Source organism: Arachis ipaensis, chromosome B09 (assembly GCF_000816755.2).
Source record: "Arachis ipaensis cultivar K30076 chromosome B09, Araip1.1, whole genome shotgun sequence".
Lineage (NCBI taxonomy): Eukaryota > Viridiplantae > Streptophyta > Magnoliopsida > Fabales > Fabaceae > Arachis > Arachis ipaensis.
Window position 1 is genome coordinate 104,362,898 of NC_029793.2, and position 9,320 is coordinate 104,372,217.

The 9,320-nt window shown below is 37.1% G+C and overlaps 1 long non-coding RNA gene across 13 annotated transcripts; it reads left to right on the forward strand.

Annotated features, from left to right (window-relative positions):
* On the forward strand, positions 2,432-7,098 carry LOC107619182. 13 transcript variants are annotated; one of them, XR_002353830.1, is made up of 8 exons: positions 2,432-2,894; positions 3,273-3,390; positions 3,472-3,628; positions 3,960-4,125; positions 4,377-4,634; positions 5,225-5,272; positions 5,371-5,471; positions 6,729-7,098. It is a non-coding gene; the product is annotated as an uncharacterized LOC107619182 (long non-coding RNA). The 13 variants fall into 13 exon arrangements; XR_001615545.2 differs by lacking the exon at positions 3,472-3,628 and adding an exon at positions 5,593-5,695 and having other exon boundaries at positions 2,433-2,894; positions 5,359-5,471; XR_002353827.1 differs by having other exon boundaries at positions 2,434-2,894; positions 3,472-3,507.

Sequence of the window (9,320 nt, forward strand, 5' to 3'; positions counted from 1 at the left end):
TTTGAGCATTCTTGGCTTGGAAAGAGTAATTAGGTGATCTTGAGTCATGAAAACCCAACTTATGTTGGTGATCTAGAGTTGTTAGCTAATATTGTTTTCATTGACACTAATCTTTTGCTAATTTAATAAGTAAGTTGATTAGGACTTTTGGATTGAGATTAGCTAGTCTTATTAGACTTTCTCTCATGGAAGATAATATGATACCTTCTTCCAATGTTGGAGATGACGTAATAAGATAAATTCTTGTTTATATTTGTGACATGATTAATTAGTTTTATTTGACTTTCTCCCCATGTGTTGGAGTTGACTAAATAAGATGAATTAATCATTGCATGACTAGGATAGAAATCCTATGATCTCAACACTTGCCATGAATGTCTCTCTTTCTTAATTGCTTCCTTTAATTGCTTTCTTTACTTTTCTTGTCATTTATATTTTCTTGCCTTCTCCCCAATCAAATTCCCCTTTACCCCTTCATAGCCAATAATTAAACACTTCATTGCAATTCCTTGTGAGATGACCTGGAGTCCAAAATACTCCGGTTATTTCTTATTTGGGGTTTGTTCTTTGTGACAACCAAAATTTAATTTGATGCGAGAGTTGTTTGTTGGTTTGGAGCTATACTTGCAACGTAAATATTTTGTGGAATTCCTTACCCATAACAGTTCTTGTGTCAGCAGTCGAGTTGTCCAAATTCGACCTTCAATATGAAGCTCGGACAGCCATCAAATCACAATATTTGGTCGACTTCATTGCAGAATTTACAGACACCCCGGAAATCCCTACAGAATGGAATATCTATGTAGACGGTTCCTCAAACAAAACTAGAAGTGGCGCAGGTGTGATAATCAAAAGTGACCAGGGAACCCAAATCGAACTTTCCCTCAAATTCGGGTTCCCTGCCTCAAACAACCAAGCTGAGTATGAGGCACTACTAGCTAGTTTGAAGCTGGCTAAGGAGGTTGGAGCTCAAAAGCTTATCATCTTTAGCGACTCACAGGTGGTCACTTCACAAATAGTAGGGAGTTACCAAGCCAAGGATCCCACCATGAAAAAGTACTTGGAAAAAACCAAGGAACAGCTCAGACAACTCGGGGAATATGAGATTCGCCATATACCCCGAGAACAGAATACTCGAGCTGATGCACTCTCAAAATTAGCCAGCACCAAACCAGGGGGCAACAATAGAAGTCTCATCCAAGAGATGCTGCAGAACCCGTCAATCTCAGAAGAAGAAAATATCCTAGCCATAACGGGACTGGATCAAGGATGGATGACTCTCATAATTAATTACCTCAAAACAGAAACACTCCCTACAGATAAGAAGGAGGCAAAGAGGTTAAAACGGGAGGCACAATACTACACCATCATAAATAATACTCTATACAAGAGAGGGATTTTGACACCACTATTAAAATGCGTGCCGACTTCTAATACAAAAGAAGTTTTAGAAGAAGTACACAGTGGCATCTGTGGCAACCACCTCGGAGCACAGGCACTCACCAAGAAAGTACTCTGAGCCGGATTCTATTGGCCGACCTTACAAAAAGAAGCAACAGAATTCGTGAAGACATGTCCACCATGTCAGAAACATGCCAACTTTCACATCGCCCCGCCAGACGAGCTCATCAGCGTAACCTCACCCTGGCCATTCGCAAAATGGGGACTCGATCTTCTCAGACCCTTTCCCCAAGGATCAGTGAAAGTCAAATTCCTCATAGTAGGGGTAGACTATTTCACAAAATGGATCAAGGCAAAGCCCCTAGCTAACGTCACTGCTCAAAGAAGTCGAAAATTCCTATATAGAAACATTGTCACAAGGTTTGGGGTTCCATACCCTATAACCACAGACAATGGCACTCAATTTACAGATGCAGGCTTCAGAAAGTTTGTGGCCAATCTGTACATAAAATACCAATTCACATCCATGGAACACCCCCAAACCAATGGACAAGCAGAAGCTGCTAACAAAGTCATATTAGCCAGGTTAAAACGGAGATTACAGGATGCAAAGGGAGCCTGGGCCGAAGAGCTCCCACAAGTCCTATCACTACAAGAAAAAAGGCCTATCCGCACCCTTTTTTCTTGCCACGCTTTAAAAGCGTGGCCAAAAGTGGTCAATAGCCACACTTTTATGAGGGTAGCCACTGATTTGTGATTCGGCCACGCTTTTTTTGGCACGCTTCAAAAGCGTGGTCATAGAGAGATTTTGGCACGCTTTTATGAGGGTGGCTACTGATTTATGATTTGACCACTTTTTTTTTTCACGCTTCAAAAGTGTGCCCATAAAGAAAAACAGGTACGCTTTTAAAGCGTCGCTAGTTTGTCAGGATACGGGTACATTTTTAAAGCGTGCCTATAACCTCTAATTATTTGAGACCCTAAAAAGCGTGACGATAAAGTTCCCACTTAATTTAATTTCTCACTCAAACACTTAATTTCTTTATCAGAACACTCAAAATAGCCCTAACTTAGAAGTGAGAACCCAAACCCTCGAATCCTCTCCATTACTCAACTAAGAACCCTAAACTTTCGCAGCCTTCTCTCAGTTAGCAGCCCTCTCAGCTCGCAGCCCTCTTCATCACTGAGAAGTGAGAATCCATCGTCATCTTTCAGGTCGTAGCCCGCTCTCAACTTGCAACCCTCTATCCTTCTCTTGCAACCCTTTATCCCTCTTCAATCGGTGCTGCTTCCGCCGGCGCACCCTCCATCGGCGCGCCCTCCGTCGGCGCGCCTTCCGTCGGCGTTCACTCTCGCTCGCAAGGCCTCCATCAGTGCTTGTTCTCTCTCGCTCAAACCTTACCTCCGTCGACACTGACTCAATCGTCGCTGCCTCTCCCTCAATCGTTGTTCCTCCCTCAATCGGCGCTCAACCCTCACCATAACACAAGAAAGTACGTATTTAAAGATTTAATCCCTTTTTGTTTCTCTGTTTCAAGCCTCTGCAAATTTCTCTATTCAACCCTCACCATAACGCTGATTATTGTTTTCTTTTCTTATATAATAATCTCTTGCAACTGTAATCACCTCTCTTTTTGTTTTGTTTCTATTATGTGGTGAACTCTCTAGTTTGATTGCATTGGTGTGGGGAATGCGATGGATTGTCTATTTTATTATATGTGCTTTGGCTTACCATGACACGCATGCATTTATTAGAATAGTATACTTGATATAAGGTTTGAGTGATATGATAATTTGTTATTTTGTTTGATTATGATGTAAATTGCTTATTGGAATGGTTTCTGATGTTTGTCTTCAATTTTTTGGTAAAGGAATACTAAATGGAGGTTACTTGAGGGTGTGAGGGTCTCTAGTGCACTGCCACCTAGAACGGTCTTGGTGCAGCAGTGTATCTGTGATAAAGGTGTGTTGGAAGTTCTATGCAACTATGTGAGTGCTCAATTCGTTTTCGTTTTTGTATTTGATTTTGTCTAATGGAATTGAATAGTTAGATAAAAGTTTCAATTGCAGGCAGCTCCATCAAAGAACTTTGAACCTTCAAGACATGTAATAGGCTTATGTACTGCGGTTTGCATTTCATCAAAAGAAAATTATTTCCTAGCTTAAATGCTGTAATTTTGCAATAATCTGGTGTTAGGAAGCTAAGCATTTGACCTGAATCAAATAAGTATCCTCTGTTCATACTCATTTTTTTTTAGGCCTGGATATATGTTTTTACTTTTTATCCTAATATGTTCTCTGCGGATATGATTTGGTATAGAGAGAGTTTTACTAATACAAAAGGGAAATGATTTTATAGAGAAAGTGAACTTCTATGTATTTAATGCCATTGGAAACTCAGATTTTATCCTTCCTATAAAAATTCTTCTATTTTTGTATTCTTCACAAGTGCCCTTTGTAAAACTGATAAAGATATAAATTCTGTCAGCTGCTGTCTGGTATACCAATGTGTTTTCTAGTCTAAATTTTTTTAAGAGTTTGCTTAATTCATTTTTTAGGTTTCATGGGGAGAATCAAGTATGATTCAAGCTGAAAGGTTATTTTCCTGAACCCAAAGAACAAGGAAATGTTGCTGGAGAACTTCAAAGAACAGCTTGCTTTGTCTGTGAGAAGCATCTAGTGGAGCTATGCAATATTCTGGTCTACTTCATCTACCCAACCCAGGTACTAACTTCTAACTAACTGTTTTCTTGAATTTCAGTTCTGTTTTGTGATTTTTTTTCATTTTCTGTTTCTTCAATATGTGTTGTTTGTGAAAATACCTCAATGGACTTCATATGACGAGACACATCATGACTTGTTTCTTCTTCTTCTCTAATATGAACAACTCAGTACAATGGCTTCTTAGACAACACCACAATTCAATAATACTACTATTCAAAATCAATTTCTTTCTATTCATGGTGCCCATTTAGCAAGGTATTGAGTTGGGGGGAAGGATATTACAATGGAGACATTAAGACAAGGAAGACAAGTCAAGGAGTGAAACTCAATTCTGATCAGATAGGGTTGCAGCGGAGTGAGCAGCTTCGAGAGTTATACAAGTCCCTCAAAGCTGTAGAAGCCAGCCCTCAAACCAAAAGGCGTTCAGTAGCACTGTCTCCGGAGGATCTCTCAGATACAGAATGGTACTATTTGGTTTGCATGTCCTTTGTATTCAACATTGGCTAAGGGTAATAATAGTGACACTAATAAATCTTCTTTTTATATGTTTCTTCTTTGTCCTGTTTGCTTTGTATCCTTTTTGAAGTGAAGAGGCAGGTTGGGACGTGGTAATTACTTGCCATAATAAGAGTCTAAGTTTCTGTTTTTCTTTAGAATGTATCATGTTATTAACTGTTATGTGTAAACATAATATCCTTTGCTTCTTTTAAATTGGAAATTTAGTTCTCTATACTATAAAGGCATACTTTTATTCTAATTATATCAAATAATTACAAGCTGAAGTTGTTATTTTAAATTTCATCCCATTGTCTCTATTTCCCCCTTTTATTTATTATTTGATCACAGAATATAGTCAGATGAGTTACTTTCACAACCCTGGAATAGCTGTAGAATATCTATGATATGGTTCTTGTATATCTTTCTCTCAAACACTCAAATAACCTAATATTTGCAAAAGCCCCATATACACTATATCAATACTTTTACTTCTGCTTCTACTTAATGGAGCACCTCATATCAATACTTTTACTTCTGCTTCTACTTACTGCTATTATTATTTTTATCAGTGCACAAAGTGATGGTAAATCTAATTATGCAGGAGTTGAAAGCTAGAGGAATTAACAATAAGCACACTCTTGCTTATCAGGTTAATTTGGACCTCATTAACTTGCTTTTTAATTGCTGAATTGTTGGCTTACCTTTTAGAGCCTCTATTTCTTATGGCATTGTTAGATGAATTTCCAGAGTCGAGTGGGCCCGGTACAGTGGTTGAAACCATATACAGATGAAACTCTCGTTGAGCTTGGTTAGAAAGGTGTGAGGAGTCTTTTAGCTGTTCCAGTGAGGTATATTATTTTTGGACTTTTACCCCTGTTTTTAAATTTTAATTATGTTTTGTGTTAGACACTGTTGAAAGTTGTGAAATAGCCTTAAGAGTAAAAGACACTACTCCTCCTTGTATCTCAGCTTTGTGAGTGAGCACATAGAGACCCTTGAAGAAATTGACATGGAGTACAGGGAGTTTGGACGGTGCATGTGATCAAGTGGGGTAATGTGTGACAGTGTGAGCGTAGGTCCCTCTCCAATTTCACCAACCCTTTGCTTTGGTTTTTGTTTCATTAAATACAAACCAATAAAACCACGCAATCCAAAAGGAAACAAACACATGTTTTTGGCTTTCATTTGATTCCTTTTCAACTCAAATCCCCAACGTTACGTAGGAATTTCTCCCTTTGACATATTAATTATACTTATGCCATTTATTCTTATTTTTTATTTTTGCTTGCTCACATCCAGTAATTGAATATTTGGTCGACCTTCCTTGCTTATCTTATCTATTTCATGGATTACTTGAAAATTTCGGAATTAAAATCAATATTTCTAGTGGCCTACATTTAATTTTCCAATGCACTGACATCATTGCTTGCAGCTTATGTTATCTTTAGCCGTGTTATCCTTAAGTCATTGCTTAAGTAGAAAAAAGATATTCTATTATTATAATATTAATAGTTCTATTACTAATGTATGAGTATATGCATGCATTAAGGATGGTTCTGAATCGGTAATGATGTGCTTGAGGTGTTGTGTCAACAGCATAATAATATGGATATCTCAAAATAGCTTGTCTCTAATGAATATAGATCGTATCTAATATTTCATTATTGTTTATAGGTTTCTGATTATATTTTACAAACTGGTCATAATGTAGTATTTGATCAATTTCTACATTATATATATTTATATATAAATATATTTTACAAATTGTTTATAGGTGATTTGTAGTATCTGATCTATATGAAATTTGGAACTTGTAATGCTATACGCTAGGCAATTATTTGACTTTAAAGAGTAATTTTATTTTTCTCAAGAGTATATATGGATCAAGCATTGTTTTGTTTTAGCTTTATGCAATTTATGCATCCTTGCTGAGACTTTATGTAATTTATGCAATTTAAGGTATAACAGCATTTTCAAGCTGATAGTTACAATACAAAACTGCAGTATGTTTTGTGTAGTTGTGCTTAGATTTTTTGAAATCATTATTAAATGAAGATAAAATGGTTGAGTGTATTTTCATGGCATTGCTTTTAAACTTGTTGTAGGTAAGAAGAATGGGAAGTAAAGAAACTGCATTGATATTCATGCATGAAGAATATAAAATCCTCAAGCGCTACAAAAATTATATAACTTCTTCTAAGAGGGCTATCTCCTTTTTCTAAAGCACAATGGTGTGAGCTCCAAGATTCAGCAGCATGAGTTTTTGCCTATAAATTGCAAATCTCAACAATATTATGTTTGGATTATTGATATTTATTTTTTAATTTTTTTATTTTTTACACAAAAAAATGACAGAGATAGAATAAGTTAATGACTTTTAATAAGTTTTATATGTATTGATATTTTTTAGCCCAATGTATTTTATAACTACTTTAGTTATAAGAGATTGATATAGCTAATTTGGTTTGAATTTTATTAATGTAATACTAATTTCTATTAATTAATTTTTTTTAAATGATATTCACATATTTTTGTCAATGTTTTTTATTGTTTTTGGAGTGCATTAGAGTACGTGTAAAAGCATATGCCATATTTTCTTTTTTGATGATAGGGATATAGCCACACTTTAAAAGCGTGGCAATAGGTCCATGTTTCTTCATTATTGGCACGCTTCAAAAGCGACACCATATCTTTTACTATTGGCACGCTTCAAAGGCATAGCCATATCTTTCACTTTTCGGTACGCTTTTAAAGCGTGCCGATAGGTTAATACATATGGCCACATTTTTAAGCGTGGCAAGAGTTGAAAGCGTGGCAAAAAAGAAAACGTGCCGATAGATTCACAAAAGCATGGCGATAGAGCAACCGACACGCTGGCGGATGTGACCCTTTCAAAAGCGTGCCGATAGCTCAAAAAGCGTGCCAAAAAGTTGTCGGCACCCTTTTTAGCACTTTTCAGCTCGCTTTAAAAGCGTGGCAGAAAGCTTATTTTCTTGTAGTGTATGGGCATATCGGACAACCCCACACTCCACCACAAAGGAATCACCCTTCCGATTAGCTTACGGAATGGAGGCAATGATTCCAGTGGTGGTCGAAGAAGGGTCACCCAAAGTGATCCACTACAATGAAGAGGCCAACTCCCAACTTCAAAGGGAAAAACTCGACCTAGTTCCAGAAATCCAAGAAAGAGCTCGGATCAGGGAAGAGGCATTAAAATGACGAATGGTTTCAAGATACAATCAAAAGGTAGTTCCACGAGGTTTTGCCATGAACGAAATTATCCTAATCCGAAATGATATTGGAACAACTCGACCTGGAGAAGGAAAGCTGGCAGCAAACTGGAAAGGACCCTACCGAGTCAGAAGTACTTGGAAAGGGCTACTACAGACTATCCGAACTCGAAGGGCGAGAGCTTCCTAGGTCATGGCACGCCTGTAACCTAAGAAGGTACTATAGTTAGAGGTAATAAAGATCTTAGGATAAGGTTCACTCTTTTTCCTAAAAAGGTTTTTTAATGAGGTGCCAAGCCAAGATCTATAAAATACCTAACTTAGAGGAGTAAAACTCCCACATGTACATATTTGCATATTTCTATTTTGAATAAAATTTTTCAGATTTCCCACAAATTCTTTATCAAGACGCATTAATCTGAAATGAAAAAAATTCATCGTCCGATTATAAAGCTACAGATCGGCAGAAAGTAAAAATTAAATTCACTGCACGATCACGGTAAAGACCAACAAAGTTGAAAACCAAATTCATCATAAGGTCGACCAACGGGGATCAAACCCAATTTCTACGAAATCGGCAAAGATGAAAAAAGTGACAAAAACAGAATAATGCAAGAAGTTATCGAAAGTGATCCATAGAAAGGACCTGACGAGGTCTTAATAAAAATGGGTTGCTAAAAATAACTTAAAGACCGGCCGACGTAAAAGAAGTCGGACCAGTCGACCACAATAACCAAAGTTATAAAAAGTCAATCCCTAGAAAGAGGCCTGGCCAGCCCTAAAAAAGAGGATTACTAAAAATAACTTAGAAGGGACCGATGTAAAGAAGTCAGCCCCAAAGTCAAAAAGTTATAAAAAGTAATCCCTGAAAGAGACCTGACAAAGGTCTAAGAAAGAGGATTACTAAAAAATAACTTAGAAGGGATCAACGTAAAGAAGTCGGCCCCAAAATAAAAAAGTTATAAAAAGTAACCCCTGAAAGAGACCTGACAAAGGTCCAAGAAAGAGGATTACTAAAAAATAACTTAGAAGGGACCGACGTAAAGAAGTCGGCCCCAAAATCAAAAAGTTATAAAAAGTAATCCTTGAAAGAGACCTGACAAAGGTCCAAGAAAGAGGATTACTAAAAATAACTTAGAAGGGACCGGCGTAAAGAAGTTGGCCCCAAAATCAAAAAGTTATAAAAAGTAATCCCTGAAAGAGACCTGACAAAGGTCCAAGAAAGAGGATTACTAAAAATAACTTAGAAGGGACCGACGTAAAGAAGTTGGTCCCAAAATCAAAAAGTTATAAAAGTAATCCCTAAAAGAGACCTGACAAAGGTCCAAGAAAGAGGATTACTAGAAATAAATTAGAAGGGACCAACATAAAGAAGTCGGCCCAAAACCAAAAAGTTATAAAAAGTAATCCCTGAAAGAGACTTGACCAAGGTCCAAGAAAGAGGATTACTAAAAATAACTTAGAAGG